General features: G+C 32.2%; 1 protein-coding gene across 1 annotated transcript in view; it reads right to left on the reverse strand.

The window, feature by feature from the left end:
- LOC106136933 (monocarboxylate transporter 10) overlaps nucleotides 1-18,147 on the reverse strand; it is a 96,008-nt gene that overhangs the window by 56,882 nt on the left and 20,979 nt on the right. The gene's annotated exons all lie outside the window — the stretch shown is intronic.

Raw genomic sequence — 18,147 nt, forward strand, 5'->3', positions numbered from 1 at the left:
GTTGGTATGCTTTCTTATAATAAGACGCGAAATTCTTGCAAACCTCTTTAGCTAAGTACCTACTTGCACGTGGGATGCTTATATTTAATTATGTTATGAACTTATACAAATTTTATAAGGTATTTTGTTTTGCATTCATTCTGAAATTAACACTTGTTTTTTAAGACTTTTTTTATCTGAGGGATACCTCGTTGAGGAAATATAAAATGACTTATCAAAGTAAATGTTTAATAAAGTTTCAATTAAAAATATAAAATAGTAAATATTTAAATAGGAACAAATCAGCAAATTAAATTTTATCTTAAACAAAACTAAACTAAACTCTCTGTGTAGACACTGCGTCTTTAATTTATTATTATTATTTTGCGTCCTTTTTTTCAAGACGTTGTTTAAGCTTGCAGACAGATGAATAAGAAAGACATAGCGCTCGACACGCCCTTTTGGTGTCATCTATTGTCTTTGTCCTGAGTCTGTCATAATCCGAAATTAAAACATTGAATGTATTTGGATAAATTTGCATTTGACAACGATATACTTACCTAATCTTGTAGAAATAGGTACCTACGTAGGTGCTTAATTCGAAAGTTTGTAAGGGTGTACTCAATATTGTTTATCTTTCTTATTAAAAAAACTACCCGACGGATTTTGATGAAATTTGTTACGCACCTAACTAAAATCAGATAAGTGCACATATAATATTAGATGGTAACGAGTATGTTTCGGTACAGTCAACGTCAAAGAACCTTCGGTTTAGTAAGGCTGGTGGCTGTAATAAAACTTTGAAACCTCAAGTTATGTTTTAAACAATAGAAAATACTCAATTATGATCCCTTTGTAATTTCAACTAATATTAAAATCGAAAGAAAGTTAGAGCGACGAGTAAGAGCTTCTATTAAATATAAAAATCGGTCTCCAGTGAAAACAGGGGAAAACATGTATGAAGAAATTATATGTGGTAATTTCCTCTTAAACCGTGCCATTGACAAGAGTTATGGCTGACACTTTGCGATACAAACGTTAAGGATTATCACATTTTTATGACGTTTTGCCACGTAACAATTTATGGCGGGTCTTGATAGACTCGTGGGTAGCTGAGTAAAGGAACGCAATGGCGAATGGTTTATGACTGCTAACTGAACTTAATAAAATGAAGGAGACGGATTTATATTAAATATCTCATGTAATTGGAATGCGCAATTTTTATACATGTCGTGACGAAAAATTTAGTGATGTCCTGGGATTTGCCGTAAACGAAACTTTGTAAGGATGTGTGGATGTGTGTGTTACTTTCACGCTAAAATTACTTGACGAATTTTTATGAAACTTTTTCTTAATAAGTTTCAATATTTTAGACATTGGAATAAAGTAATAAGATAAAATTTATAGAGATATAAAGCGAACGAAGTCGTGGGCAACAGATAGTAAACCTATAATTTGTTTTTCTTGCTTTGATTCATTTTAATGAGAAAACGTATAAGAAAACTATTAAAACTGTATTTAAACCTGTAGAAATTTTTTGAGCTCAACTTCGAAGTTCTAGTTACAATACTTAACTAGTAAGATGCCCTCGATCCTGGCTAAACCAGTTCTCTGATGGAAATAATAAAATATACTAAGTATAAATAAGAATTGAGTAGATTGGTAATAATGCCAAAATTAAAACATAAAACCATCGAAAAAGTTTCATTCGTGTATTAGCTCCGTTGTTGTTGTAACATTTTTCTTTTTTGATCAGGGGTTAAGAAAAATCTTTAGTCGTGACGCAAAAAAATGTCTTTTGACTATTTTTGGGTTTGTAATATCAATATCACAGAAATATTATAATACTCGTAGTAGGTGCTTTGGTAAATATATGTCTTTGATACCTTCTTGTTTTTTATCAATTAGTATTAAGTTTTATTCAGTTATTTAAGTTTCCTTTTGCAAAAATACAGTTCAGCCCGCCTGTTAAGCTTTCACGGTTAAACCGCTGATCCCATTTCGTTAAAATTTTGTTGTTGAAAAACCGATGTCAAAAATAGGTAATACCTATATCTTTTTTTGCAATTGTTTTCAATGGGTTGCTCTTATTAAACATAAATAGCTCTGGAATAATTTACTGTACTGGAAAAATTTATTGAAAGAAAAATATTCGGTTTGATTAAACAATATGATACAATATCAAAAAGACAGCCTGTTGACCCGAATTAACGATGTTGAATCTAAGACATGCAAGGGCCAGTCCCCAGGAAGTCTAAACGGTTATTTTTGTCGCTTCTTTATGGCATTTATTTCCTTGTTTGTGCGTTTGCAACGTTTTTACGACTATTCCTAGTAGATACGAAAATTCAATCGTAAAACAGGATCAGAGTTTACGGAATTGTTATAGTCATTGTGTTCGATAATATTTTAAATAAGTACATATCATACATATTGTTAACTTAACAAATAATATGAATGAATTCCTCAAAAACCGTCAATTATCTGTCAACCAATTTAAGAAGGTAGAAATAAGTTAAAATATTGCATTTCTCAGTAAAGAAGCGTATCAAGACCTAAAATTATAGTGAATACTTAATAAGGCAACTTAGATAAACGTACGAATGTAAAAAAATTTTTAATTACAAAAAATATATAAAGATGTTTTGAAACTACTAGCGCCATCTAGAATATTCAAACGGTATTGTTCATACAGAGATGGGAAGCTCGTGAATAGCAGACAGATTTTCTCGGCTTTTCATGTAGTTCAACTTGACACCCTTTTCCTTATAAATCCACTAGATGTCGCTAGAAATTTTTTGTATTCACTATGCGATTTGAGGAACAAGAAAGGCCTTCGAACATTAGCTACCACTACATTATTAACGTAAAATAGGGTAGAGGGATTGATTTCGGGTAAGGCACCATCCAAATATTACAATTATTAGATGATTTATTTCTTGTGAGTTTGTAGAAGGTATGAAATAAACAATCGCCTGGGAAATAATAATTTTTCTTCCTTAGTTCGTAGCACAACGTTCAGAAGAGAACGCTACAAAGGAACCTGTGAAGTGTTAGTCCATAAAATAAGTGCCGTAAAAGTTGAACGTGGAATTTTGATATTACGGAAAATACCAGAAAATAGTGGTGCAAGGTGGAGGCGTAATTATTTAAGGTTTAGGGCATTGTTTTAAAAATAAAACAAATTCCCATGCAATAAAACTCTCTTATCGGACATCAAAATCAAATTGAATTGCATATTTTACCTTCCATAATTTTGCTAGCTAAAATTGCCACAAACTGCCTAGGATTGTCTTAATTTATCATGCCTCAATTATTGACATAATAAAACTTCCTGGTGACTTCTCAGATCAAGAGTAGGAACTTACTCTTAACCTAGCTCGCATGAGGAGAGTTACGTGTGGATGAAGCAAAAATATTTTTACAAGCAGCACAAGTTGAAAGATTTAGTCCCTGTTATGTATTAGTTAAGGTAGGTACATACATCTTCAGGAAAGAGGCGTAATGTATGTTGTTACGCTTATTTGATTTATTAAGATTATATTAAACATTAATCAATGTCATCTTTTCTTATTTTATGTGTTTAAAGTCGGTTAAAATAACAACTGATTTGTAGGCTATATTAATGAGAGAGTAATAGATAGAGTAGTCATAATATCACCATCATACATGTTATCTTTAACAACAATTTCTGCAATGGAACGCCGAAAGGAACTCATTAAGTACAGTGCTCTTGTCGTAAACATTTATGCCGTTATGACGTTTTACTTAAATTGCACTGAAATGCATTTTCCAGTGCCGTTTTGATTTATAATGGGCGGGACGGTGCACAGTCAAGTTAAGCAATGTCATTGTGTATTTGCCACTAAAAATATGATAGCAAATTCTAACAATTTGTCAAATCGTTAGTTATCCTTTATATCGTTCGTCATACTGCTGACGTTTGCCCTCACCGAGTTCATTTTGAATAGAGCCTATATGGTATACCAGTGATCCTCATCTAGGAGTAGGTTAGTCAGATCATGAAGCTACACCATCTACTAAATCTGGTTTGTCATCGCTAAAGGTAATTCGTGCATATGGCCTTAAAAATAAAGATGCCACAGACTAGACAGAGTAGAGATAGAAAAGTCGGAGAGTGGACCTCTGACCCCAAAGCATTAGTAATGGGGGGTGAGAGAGAGAAACTCACATCCGATCACTGACTGGATACATTCCAACCCCACTTGTATTAACAAGTTGTTAATATGACTAAAGTAAAGACCTGACAATAGAACCGAGAGACTAAGGTTAAAGAAATTTGTCCGAGATAATTGCACCATGATTATGTCGCTGTGAACATAGAGAAGGCCGCAATTCAAATAATAGGTCATTATAAAAAATTAAGCTCTCTTTTAACACATAAAATGAAAAATTTTCATTCTGAAATTTAAATCAAGTAGGAATTTCATTTATAAGGCATTGTATCATGATACCTGAGGCTACAGCTTTATGAGACACACGTACTTGAGACACTCGTACGTAGAATTCATTTCATTTTCATACGCAGCTGTTTGCATGCGGTTCGCGGCAAAAATTTCATATCACTACAATTCCTAGAAAGTCTAATATATGATGTGGTGTGTTCCTGTGACAACTTTCCCGGAATGTTGCGCTTAATGTTTAAACAATAACTTGGAGATTGATGTTTAATATTCTAAACTCTCTCCCAATTGGACATTTATATTGCATATATAGGTAGTTATTATGGTAACAGTAGACAGTAGTAGGAAGGGAAACACTAATTACTCGTAATATGTGATGCGGTCAGGATTCTGTGGTTTGTTAGACATATTGATTTTAGAGGCTATAGGTACAGGCTATAGGTATTTTACGGCTACATACTTAAATCCCAACTATTAGGTATTATGAATGCAGAAATAAGTTTGTTTTTTTTTCTTCACACGTTATCTACTGAATATTGTACAAATTATTTCTAACTACTACAATAGTCACTGGCATATATATGGGTAGATATAGTATTAACCCCGTAGGTTGTAAATTTTAAGTGGAATGTCGAGCGGTTTTGTAAATTTCATTTAATTAAATTTGATTTTATTTCATTACAGTTGTTCAATCAATTCAATTCAAATCACAACTTTTCGAGATTAGCGCATACATACAGACAGAGAAAATGGGAAGACTTAATAATATGTAGTGATTATGAGTGTGGAGAGACATGGGGTACTTTTCACCCCGTTAAAAACTATGGCTCCCGTGAAATTTGCGAAAAACCTTTTCTTTTGTAATTGGCGCTAAAATTGCGTGTGATAATGGCGCTAAATTCATGTGTCGAGTACCTTTTATAGTTGTTGATAATATTTCATATTTTGATATTGTATAGTTATTTCGACAGATAAATAATTAGTAAAGTGGTTGATGGTTTAGGGAATTGTTTCGCAATGATTGATTGTGCCTGCGAAGGTACAGGTTTCCGGTGATTGCATAACACTCTCAGGGGCTGAAACTCACAGCGTTTAATCACGATTAGAAGTACAGTCAGCGGCAAATCGGACTATTTCATGTTTGGAAATGCTTGTAAAATGCTTATAAACATGGAATTAATAACTTTGTGTTACTCGCTACTCTATCTTCGGTCTATATTTAAAAAGAAGATGTGCTTATATAATAATTAGCTTTCACACGCTTGAATTCAGCGCCAACTATAGGTAAAAAGCGACGAAATAAGCACCATCTACAAAAAGCAACGAAATAAGCGCCACCGATAAAATAGGATTTTTGCAAATCCCACGAACTTAATTTTATACCGGATTGAAATGTAATATGATGAATGAATGACTTTTAATTATATATACATACATATTTCTTAGGTATTATATATTTCAAGAAGGTTAATTCAGTAGATATCCCGTGAAGAGGTAACAAACAAACATAAACTTTCTTTCGTATTTTTATTTTATTTTATTAGTATGGAAATATACACTGAGCTGAAATTTTGAAAATAGAATGATGGTTGGATAACCTTAGAATTGCAGATCTTATAATATGTCAGTTGTGTTTCTGATTGTACAAAAAATTCAGTAAAAGCGGACAAGAACTAAATAATTGTTGGGATGACAGGGGTCCTAGAAAAAAATATTGAGTGACAGGCGCTCGACGATAGGAGATATGGTTTCATTCTTTAACATACTAAAATATTTACTAGACAGCTTTAGATTGGATAAAAACCTTCAAAAGTTTCATTACCTACATAGTATAATATTAGTTTTTGCAATAGGTAACAAAATAGCAACGTTTTTCTATCGAAAATTAACAAGTACAATTAAGCAAACTTGTTTCAAATAAATTCACCTAGATCTAAAAAATAAAACACACAAACAATCACGTTTATGTACATTGTGAGGTAGATAGAGCCGAAAGTCTTAAATAGACTTCGTTCAGCAGTATGGAATTAAGATTCAAATAGTGACAGGTTGCTAGCCAATAGCCTGAAAGAAGAATCCGAAGTTCCTTCCTTTGGAAAGAAATAGTCCTATTCTAAAGTGCCGGAAACCACACGACAAAAAATAAACCATATACATATATATAACAAAACAGCCAGATATACTAGTGATCCTACACGATTTCTGTTTTAGCAGCGTATAGCTTCGAATACAGCTTGACAGACAGGAAATAACGGGATTAATGCAGCTCCCGTTCTTATCTCAAGATGGAAGACGAAGTTCCGTATTTAGTGCATTAATTCTATTATGTATTATGTAGCTCAATCAATATATCACCATTGGTATAATAATATTGTGCCGTGTGGTTTTCGGCACTTAAGAATAGAGACACGCCATTTTAATTCCACTTTTCCATGGATGTTGTAAAAGTCGTCTAAGAGATAGGCTTATTAACAGGTCACTGTTTGAATCTCAATTCTATCAGTAAACCATATAGCTGAACGGGGAGTTTTCAGTCTTATCAAGACTGTTCGCTCTTTCTACCCCACAAGGGATATATGTAGAAGTGACTATAAGTATGTATATAATAATTAAAAATAAAGTGTCTATACACTGCAGTTTAATTTTAACATACATATATCCTTTGAGGGGTAGAAAAAAGCGAACAGTCTTGATAAGACTGAAAGCTCCCCGGTATGGCTTACTGATGGAATTAAGATTCAAACGTTATAAATAGACTGTACAGACTGACTAGAACAGTATAGACTTTCTGTACATTGAATATGTATGTCTTTTTTATTAATTTATGTTGGGGAGTTACTCGTATAAGCAACATCTGTAGTACGAATTTCAAAAATAACATAATTTATTTTATTTGTGTTTAATTGTTTGATTATACAACTGGATAGATTTCAATGAAACGTTTTCGCTGTATTATGCCTAATACCTAGGCTAGAACGTCGGTGGTCAAATCAGTAAGGTCAAAATGCGGGTGCGTATAAAGGCACCAGTTCGAATCTCACCGCGGCCAATTACTAATTACAATTTTTTCGAAGTTATGTACATTCGTTTGATACTAACCTTAGGTGTTGCTCTTAGGGTGACTCCTCTCAAGAGTGGTGAGGATTCAACCGGGACTAAAGCCAGGATGTAGAAGCAGAAGAAGCTTATATCTAGGTAACTTATAGGGTAGGTACTTGATATAGTTAATGCAAAAGTTATTACAATACAACTTTTGCTTAATATATTCCACCCAGTAGTTTATAAAAATAAACAAGACTTACTAACTTATTTAATTCAAAGATACAATAATACCACAACTTATGAACAAAAATAAATAAATTTTGAATTAATTTCAACCCTTGCATTGAGGTTTAAACGAAACGAGCCTCCTTCGAGGGTACCTAAGGGCCTGAAATATACAGAAGGCAAGGGTCAGTAAACAGTATTTATGACTACTAAATTCCTGAGTCCCTGGTGTCACATGAGACTTGTGAGTTGTGACACTTGCGACATTTCTATAATATTGCGTGCAGTTAAAACTTAAATTCGTACTTATATTTTTTTGTTTTAATTATATTAACTGTATAACGATAATAGTGAAAAATACCTGTAGACAGTAATCATGGAAACAATGAAGATTTTTAATACAGGCTACGCAGACATTAAGCATTGAGATTCTGCAGGACACGATCTTATTTTAATTGGTCCAGCATTTAAGCTAAGAAAGCGTAGGTAACGAACAACCAATCATTCTTTGCGAGTTCTCAAAATCTTTTACCTGATCATTTTTAAGCTAGATCCTCCCTAACAATAAAATACCTATTCTTTAATGCTCTATTGTACTGTATTTATTTATTTAAATCTTTATTGAACCTCAAAGATACAATAGGTGGACTTAATACTAAAAGCATTTTCTAACAGTCAACTTTTAGAAAATAGCAAACAGATAAATAATCTGGTGTCAATTTAAGAGCAAGAAAAAAATAAAGACAAATGTATTATTCATAGACATACATAAATGGGAATATAGATAAACACTTACTTGTGTAAATAATATTTATGTATGATTAATATTATTTTCACAAGTAAGTGATGATAAATTATGATGATGAGTATTCTTATTAACCTAAAATTACATGTCGGTCAGTGCTTTTGATTTAGTTACTACCTAAGTAATTTAAAGGAAAAGATAAAATGTTCCTGTATGGGAAATTTATGTTCATTTTGTCACCTTCTCAAAAAACGGACTACAAATTACGTTTATACGGTACTCCGTAAATGAATAGCTAACAAGGCAATATCACAGGTAACAATCTTGCGTTGTGTACGTGAATACTTGATTTATGCCAGCTAACACACATTAAACTTTGTTGTCAGCAACTCATCAAATATTCTGTAACTTTGACCTTGAAATAATTAGTTGTGTAATCTCTTCCTTTCTTATTTAGTTACAGACTATTGTACCATAGGACATTGGAAAAAAGCTCACACACATGATGCTGAAATTAAGAGAAGATATGGTATATAAGATAAGGGAAAAATAAGGGAAGATATGGGTTTGATGCTTTTCTACTCGGCACCACGCGTCTCTGTATCTGTAGGAAAAAGTAAAGAAATAAAGAGCTAATTCGTTGTTTTTTATATATCTGCTATACAATTTCCTTTGTAGGTAACACCCGTAACAACTCTCGAAAACTTAAGTGAGTTAAGTAACTTACAAGTTTACGATTTACAAAACAACTTCAAAACACGAAAGTTGCGAGATTTAACTAAATAAGCCTCGTATAACCCAAAATATAGGTATCTATTATTTTGCGAGGACTTTTACAGTTTACGTATTGAGATGGTATTTTTTTTCAAGGAAATTTTATTATACTTATAACTTTTCTTCATCGTCTCCGTATATCATCACGTCACTTTTTGGTCACTAGTTCTTACTTTATGAGTTCCATAGTCTACGTACATTTCTTCCTGGATATTTCCGAATCTCCGCACAGAAGTCTAGTTTTAATATTTCCTGATGAACCCTTGCTGATGCTAAATATCTTTTAATATTTAAAATTAATTTATTGTATAAAAATGTCTATGTTTAGGTTAGGTAGGTTTTTGATAACAGACAAACATTCTGAAGATTTGTAAAATTATTGCTCATTAATTGTTATTAATGTGGTGAGTCATTACAAAATCTATTCCAGGATGATTCTGTTATCTAAAATATACTGGAACATTGCAATAGCTACTGCTGAACATTGATGGATGATGCGATGGACCCTACCGAGCGATAGGCTTTGGTAATGGGTACGTGATGCAGCAAATCTTAGCATAGTTATTTGTATTTAATTATAATAGAATCAATGATTGTATTTAATCGTGACGCTGAAAATCAGTGTATTGCTCTGTGCAATTAGTCTGTCTGTGCTGCTGTAGAACACATGTGGTTCTATATATATATATGGTGTTTGTGATATATAATTGTTTAATTTCTATCTATTTTATCTTCTGGTTTTTAGTTAATTGTTTCTCTATGTCCAATATTGGAGAAATTATGGATATTTACTATAAATATGGACATAGAGAAACAATTACTAAATTGTCATTAGTTACGAGATGTCATAACTACTCAATTAAATATTTTTCGCATTCATTATTATTTATTCAATATGCTATAAAATGGCCTTTATTTGTAACTTTCAGGTGAATGTGCTATGTTTTTTAAGTAACGAAAGGAGACTAAAATAAAAAGCACTTTACCCAATGCAAAATCATGATTCAAGTTGAGCTAGATTCCGTGTTGTCCTCTTTTCAGGACGCATGTAACAAACGCCGATATTATAATTAACTCTTTCTCTAAATATGATATTATATCATTTGGTAATGTTGTTTGGCACATATTCATCTAAAAATAATGTAGTGGCACTCCCATAATAATAATACCGTTCTATGTAAATATGTATGTACAGAGTAAATGCTTCAGCTACCAATTTACTGTAACCTGAATACGTGTAGTTCGAATGTTGAATGGCTCTATGGTTTCAATCATTTGCCCTTGGATCAATACAATCTGTTACTTTTTATTCGTATTGCCATTTATCGTTTCAACATTTTGTTCTTATAGATCTGTAAATTTAATAGTGGAATACCACGCGCCGTGTGGTTGCCGGCACCAAAACAAAAAAGAATAGGACCTTAGGTTAAGCTTATAAATTTGCGATTCTTTTTTTTAAACGATGGGCTAGCAACCTGTCTCTATTTCAATCTCAGTTCTATCATTAAGTCAAACAGCTGAACGTGGCCTATGAGGTTTTTCAAGTCTATTAGCTCTGTCTTCCCTGCTAGGGATATAGATGTAACTATATGTATGTATAACCATAGATGACAGACAGATTTTTGAATAAAAATATAACTTGTGACAAAGAATTATAAAATTGCGATTTTTTTCAAGGTGATAGACAGCCTACTAACTACTCGTAGATTAGTCATAATTTCTGTCCATTATTAAGCTACGCGTGATCTTCTAGTCTTATGATATGTATTCTTTGTCTACCCCGTCAGGATATGCTAATACGTGATATTGATTTTACAAAGAGTATTACCGCAACCATAATATGAGGTTGCAATTCTGAAAGTTTTACGTCTCGATGTACCTCAACGGTATTTCTCAGTAACACAATCAGTATAAAATGATAGCCGTGGTTAATTAATATTTACTAAATTGTTGGAATTTTGGATATGACAGATAAGCTTCTGCGGTTAGGGTACGACCCTTCCAGGAAGTAAGGCCAGGGGCTTATTAAAACTTCATTTGTACGACCCAGAAAGTTCATCTACACCAGATTCATATTTGTTGGATTTGTGATACCTAGAGAATCCCTAATAACTTTAATTTTTTTAAACCATCTTTATCCATTTTTATCCCACGAAAGCAACGCTCCTACTAGATCTAGTACTTATTGAAATATATTGATTTTATTCGATTGGAATAGCTACGTACTATGCACTTAAAACAGATAAAAGGCACTTTCATCCCGGAAAATTGAACGTTCCCGGCAAGAGGAAAACTTATGACGATTTTCAAATTCAGCGTTTAGTTAATTTTTTTTGTTTTGTTCAATCATTTTGTTGAATATTTCGATTGTGGTCTTGTGAAGTAATTATAAACATCTGAAATAAGGCTTGAATGTTTCTTTGGTATTGACGGGATGCCCTACAAGATTCCCCGCAAATCAAACGGAAAAGTGAACGGAGTCACGCGCAAATTTCAGTGGGTATTATTATAAATTTACTTGTTTAAACTTAGTTGCACCTAAAATAATATACAATAGGTAAACTTAATTCATTGATAGACAAATATATATATTTTTTTTAATTTTTCCAAATCGGCCTATAAAAGCAAAGGACTATTCGGGATTACATTTATAAGATTTTGAGAAATACATGGATGAAGCGTCTAAATTGTTCTCTATTCAACAGACATTTCATCTTGCACTTTTATGCAGATGCTGCTGAAAAATTATGCTCACTTTCAGACGGTAAATAAATAAAAATGAAAAGATATGTTCAGCTTTATATTCTACTGGGAGCAATTTAGCTGTATGAAGGTATTCCCTGGTCAGACCGAAACATATTATTTTCGTTTTTATATTAAATCTGTATATGGTTTTACTGAGTTCCAAGAATAATTCCTCTTCTCAAAACTTAAATATAAGGCAAAAGAAATTTAAAATAAATTTTATCTTGATTAATTTTACAAAACCTTTTTAAAGATCCACTTATTTGTAGTACATAGTTATATGATGTTGCATTTATATATCCTATACCAATAACTATTTATAAAATACCAATTCAATGTTAATTCAATTAGCTGTGCATATAAAATTTCTGACATATTTCGATTTCAGATTAAATTTTATATTAAAACATAAGAAATATTCTTCAATATTTCCAAAATAAAATCAAGACAAATTATAGTGCCCTATATTCAGTTTTAATAGAGAAATAACAAGCATGATTTATATTAGGCTGTCTTATTGAACACGTAACAGGAAAGATGTAACGTAAATAGGCATTCGGGTTAATTCGTTTATAACGAAGTGTTGGGTTTGCGTGTCAAATTAGTGTTTTTTTTGGCAAAAAATACGCATAGTAAGTACTAAGTAGTATAATGTAGTACTGACGAGCTTTCATGAAAATATTGATGAATGTTGACATAGTCATTGTAGCATTGTAGTAATACGTTAGTACTCTCTGTATACCCTTCCGGGAGATAGACATATAGGTAGCTATGTATTGGGGTTATATTTGATAACTACTTTAGTAGTCACAGATCTATTGTCTAACCTTTTAATTAGTGCCATGAAGTTTAGCAAATATGGATACTAAATATGTCTAGTAAATAACCAGCAGAATCAGGCTTTATTATAATAATAATAATTCTATATTATTCAAACTCCACTGACTTTCTATTTAATTTGGTTATTTAAAAAAACTTTAAATTAAAAGAAATTTCAAAATTAAGCTTAATCGCCACTTATATTGTATCGATGCTAACGGTTATCCAGCTTTAATATGGAATAACAGGGACTGTAATCCCCGATATTTATTGAGTTGCCAAACGCCTTGAAATCTGTTTATTATTAGAAACCAAAATTAAAGATTTATTGAATCGGAGCGGAGATCAAACGGGAAAATAAGGAATATTTGTACACGTCGATATTAAATTTGGTCAGAAATATTTCGCAACTTGAATTAAACCTACTCATGCACCCATACCCATACGTCATGTTTAAATTATTGCCTCAAAGATCTTATAGGTAGGTATTTCCTAAGTATAACCTCAAACAACTGACTCACCTACAGAAAAACATATTAACAGTCTATAAAGGTGAACTTTCGTTATCTGACTAGTGAAGGTCTATTCTTAACGTTCTTGTCATTCACAATGAGTAGAAATTACGTGCAGGCACATTGTAATGCAGCTGTTATCGCCAGTTAAAAGTGAGGTTGCAAAAAAGACAAGATTGAATGAAGAAATGAAGAATGCTTTAATTTTGGTTTGGAGCTGTAATAATATTTAGTCTGTATTGGTAAGTTTAAAATAATTTTCAGTGCCACCAAAAGTATATAAAATATTACAAATCTGTGGTAAAAACTTGATGGCGCTATACCAGCTGTGAGGAGTAGAAGTATATAATTTGTAATCTTCGGTCGATCTTAATTGTAGTCTTACTATTATAAAGATATGATTATAAATTAATTAGGTAATTTACAAAAATCTTTTAATTGGAATAACTTCATCCTTAATAGATAAGCTATTATATTTCTAATCTCATTTCATCTGCATCGCTTTATGCGTGTCAGTTCGGTGCTAATTAAATTCGCACCACATCTGACTTGCAGACCATCCGACCTGTCTGCCGTCATCTGATTCACAGTTCACTGATTTACAGAGAATGGACATGGGCCTTCGGATCGGCGAAATTGGAGGTGACGCCGGCCTTCGTCAAAACAGCCAGATTAAATTATAGCTCATTAATAATGGATCGATCATTTAGATATTGAAACAAGAGGACGTGAAACTTTTCATTCGCGACTCATCAATCAACAGAATGTTGCCAATCATTGTTTAAAACTTGCCGCTGGAGCGTAATCAATAAGAACTTGAGTATCGGCCCGAATACAAAATAAGTGAAAGCTTTTTATTTAGAAAGTTAAAAATAAACTAGGATGACTCTTTTGTTACAGGACAAGACATCATTTGGAACATTCAATTTCTATTTTATGTCATATGTAAAAATAAACATCATCTTGCATTAGTTGGCCTTGTCTCCCCACTCAAGCAAATATTCGACATTATCTCTCTATTGCCTAGGTATTTCATTTAGCTCAGTGTAAATTCAAGACGAGTCTACAAATGGAGACATCTGGCAATATTGAGCTATTAAAATATCACATGGCATCTTAACCCAATAGCAATATCAGATAAATAGCATTATAAAAGTTTACTGCATCATTTTATAGTAGTCTTTAAATTTAAGCGTTAAGAGAGAAATAGCAGAGTCCAAAGAATCAACGGAGTTATTTAGTAAAGAAATGATTCTGATATAAAATTAACTCGCCAAGAAGAACAAAGCTTACATGATTTGTTTAATATATTTAAACAAATATAACGGAGCGGTTAAAAATGTAATGTCGAACGGAAGTGGATTTGAGAATGAAATAATAATACTTCAGAACTCAGTAGACAGCCGGACGTGCCAAGTGGCAATGGTGCTTGTAGCATCTTTTCTCACTTGGATAATACGCTACATTTGCGGGCTTCTGACATAGTCTGCTTTGTTTGTTGCAATATTTTCAGATACAAGGATATTTAACTACATAAATATGAACTTGAGAAATGACACGTATTATTTCCATGTAGTTGCGCTCATGTAAATATTATCAGACGCACAACGAAAGCATATCATAATTATATCAAATAAATAGTGGAAATGTTTTTATTTAAAGTATAATAAAAAGGAATACCTACATATATCAGGTTCGTACGCCATATTTATGTAGTTTAGACTGTGCGTTGTCTGTCAGAGTTTATTTTAAAACAAGAATTTTATTTTGTACATTAATTAATTGATAATTATAATTTTCCTTGAAAAAAATATTTCCTATTATGACGACTTTATACCGATAAAGATCATCGTTTGGACACATTGTATCACTCTCTCATTTATTTCCAGTAGGTAGGTTGGGTATGTCCGGATTGAGCTGCAATCAATTGGCCGTTAATATGTGTATCGGTTATCTTTTCGGTTTATAATATATACTATACATCTGAATATCTCAAAATTGGCCTAGTAGACAGTGTGTTCTTCCGTCTCGCGTTATTCCGGTTACATCCTCATCTTTCTGGAAAGGAGCCCGGGGTGCACCTATGAGCATTGCCCTATATTGCGTAGGTCAAATCTTTACATGACGTTATTCCCGTCTGATCTCCGCAAGCTACTGGGAACCACACGACATACGAGTACTTGGTACATAACGTATTAAGTTTAATCTTTCGTCTACTGTCTTACGATTTAGTTTAGTAAAATCAAAGAAATAAACGTTTAAAGAAAACCTATTATGGATTGTAGAACGACTTTGTTCAAACGTTGATCACATGTATATCTAGAATTCTATTTGATTAAAGTAGTATTACACATTAAAGATCTGTACTGTATTCTGAATTCAATGAAATCAATTCAACCATATATGTATGTGTGTCTATTTGTTCGCAGCGAAATACCAGCTAGATAGTTCAAAAGTCGCATTTAATCTATTAGAGTAAATGATTAAAATTAGTTTTGGTATTTGACTTCTTATAATATTTTATATTTTTATTATTAGTATAACAAAGTTTGTACAACTTACAGTTCGGTTACAAAAACTCTTATCTAATATCGTAAATCTCGTATTTCTTGTTTTGATCTCTCAACCGTTCACATATTGATGGTGCATAAAAAAATCATTGAAGAATAAAAATAGAAAGCCTGTAAATATAGAAACAGGTCAGATTTTCCATTGTTCCCGTCTGGCCGCTCGTTGTAGTGTAGTGTTATGCACGTTGCAGAATCCGCTTATTTATTTAACTAGTTGCTTTCTTGGTCGCTTCTCTTTCGATTAATTTCGTTCACCGTTGATTTTAGCATAACAATAAACAATAAAATAGGGCAAGAATTATTTTTTATTATTATAAATCTATATTATAACCAAATAGAAGGTATTGTTTTTAAGTAGATATCATAAATTACCGTACAGTACAAATGTTATGAGAAATGTCAAACAATTTTGTATAAAAAAGACATTTTGTCTGCCCGTTAAATTGAATAAATATCAAAACTAATCTAAAATAGGAGTTCAACGACCTTACCTAGGGTAGGCTCAAATAACGTTGTTTTAGTTTTTTTAAATAACCGCTTTTGGAAACCTAGGATTGAATGACGGCGCTAGACGGTTTCTGAGACAAAGGATATGCCTATATTATGATTTTGTTAGGTTTAGCAGCGAATTAATGTTTCACAGATTAATGAAAGTTTTACTAGCTTCACGAGGAAGACGTAAATTTTTAAAGGACAGGAAAAAAATGTTAAAAAAACAATAATATAATTTGTACGATTAAACATATCACGTATTCAATAACCTAAGATAGCTTTTCAATATTGGGTTCGTGATTTATTTGTCCGATACGCGTGATATTGCACATCCTTGATATTTTGCAGGATATTAAACCACGTTCTGTAGTCAACACGCGTTTTTCTCAGAAAAGTTAGCAATATGTCTAGTTTAGCGAAACGTGTTTATGTTTTTTTACGTGTACTTCTATGTTTAAGAACTATTTACATTAATCAAAGTCAACAACAGCTTTCATTCCTCTGGCGTAAGTCCTGTTTACATCCTTACCTCTTTAGACCTAAGTTATGACCATGGTCCTGGATTGGGTAAGTCAGGTTTTTACATGAAGCGACTCCACTCTGACCTCCGCATCCTTTGCAGGATAAACTAACTCATATAGTAGCCTAAACAAGCCGGATTTTTCACCATGATTTCCCTCGCCATAAAAGCATATAAAAACAATAGGTACATTGTTTAAAATAGACACTCAACTAACAAATCGAAAAAAAATATCATCAATTTTTTTTTACTTCTATTAATTTAAAGAAAAAGCGATTCCACATTATTTTATTCTACATTCAGCTAGTAAGCTCCAAGAATTATAAAATTTTCTAATCTTTTAAAACGGGCTACATTTTTCCGTGTGAATGGAAAAACACGATTTCCTTAAGTAACACGATATTCGTCGTGGCAAAGTAATTTGTCTTAACGTCACTGTTGATTTAACGAGTTTTGTTTGAAACTCCGTGATAATATACTGTATTCTTTAATGGAATCGTAGCAGTACAAGTTTGAATGACACTTTTGGGAATAGCTTTTAGATACACGCAAACCATTTTAGAAGATCTATCTTAGTGCGTTAATTTATTAGGTACATGAAGTATAATAGTTTTTAATAGACATCGATTTTTTAAAATTGTGTCTGATCTGAAACAATTATAGTGGATGTTTAAGATGTAAAATAATAAGTAATGTGTCTATACTGAAGTCAAGAACATGATAGAACGTCTCTCATCTGTTAGTCATAATTTTGGAGTTTTAACAACATTGGCAAAATCAGTACAAAATGTCTTCAACTTTATTTTCATCAGGGTATTTTCATTCATATTGATGATATTGGACTTCAAGATGATATGTAACTACAATTGAATTTTATCCGAATCCTCAGTAGGTATATAAAATTAATAAAGTTAACACATACAAAACACCTTTATAGGGATCTACTAACAAAAATAATTGAAAACCATCCTGAACATTAGAAAATATCATAGAGACTGAGAATGAGAGCAGATTCTACGAACAGAACAGAACACGGCGTAATGTTTCTTTTGGTACCCCTCAGACTACCTGTTAGTTGATTCTCAGTTTTAAAATACCTTGTTATATTACACTGAATTATCAATAATAAAAATTAGTTTTTAGCTTAATACGCCAGTTAGTTTTTAGCCAAAAACAAAGGTCCAACTCATTGTGCTATTTATATATTTTTTGTTCTAGAATGATATAAGAGTTGTCATAAAATTCACTATGTTTTAAACAGTATTAAGTGCAATAAATGTAATAATTTTGAGTGGCCATT

Source organism: Amyelois transitella, chromosome 8 (assembly GCF_032362555.1).
Source record: "Amyelois transitella isolate CPQ chromosome 8, ilAmyTran1.1, whole genome shotgun sequence".
NCBI classification, from domain to species: domain Eukaryota; kingdom Metazoa; phylum Arthropoda; class Insecta; order Lepidoptera; family Pyralidae; genus Amyelois; species Amyelois transitella.